The following is a 663-nucleotide window of genomic DNA, read 5'->3' as shown; positions in this document are numbered from 1 at the left end:
ATTTTCTGCAATTATTTTCAGGACATGAACCTGAAAACATTTTTTTCTGTGTTTTTCCTGTAGTCGTCCTAGTTTTCTCATTAGCAAGGGGACACCCAGTAAGGCCATACATCAGCACCCATCTGCGCTGCTACTGGGTGCTGAGGGTGGAGGGACCCTGACACCATCCGAGCCGCTGCCCGTATCCATCCAGAGACGCTGGATACTTTGTCGACTGCACGATCATTTCTCCTCATGTGCTTCGCTTTGGTCTTCGTGTTCAGGGAGGGTCGGGAGTATCCCTCTCTGGAGATATTAAAAATCCACTTGGACTCGTTCCTGTATCACCTACTCCGGGTGATCCTGCCTCGGCAGGGGTTTGGACAGGATGACCCCCAGAGCTCCCTTCCACCCTAACGGATTCTGTGATCCTGTATTTCATGGAAGGAGATCCCTGATCACAGCATAACCTCAACAGGAGGCTTCAGGACCCGTCAGATCGCACCTGAGTCAGAACACGCCAGGTTTTTGCAGGGAGATGCCCGGACCCGGTGCCCTGCTCCCTTGGGAACCCAACCACGGGCGCAGCCTAAGGGCGGGTGACATCTCCCGGGCCCGGCGAGGCGGAGCGGGGTTGGCGACCCCCGTACCGGGCGGGGGGCGGCGGGGACGCCGAGCGGAGCG

Source organism: Geospiza fortis, unplaced genomic scaffold (genome assembly GCF_000277835.1).
Source record: "Geospiza fortis unplaced genomic scaffold, GeoFor_1.0 scaffold25, whole genome shotgun sequence".
Classification (NCBI taxonomy): Eukaryota; Metazoa; Chordata; class Aves; order Passeriformes; family Thraupidae; genus Geospiza; species Geospiza fortis.
Note: the sequence above shows the minus strand (reverse complement) of the source record.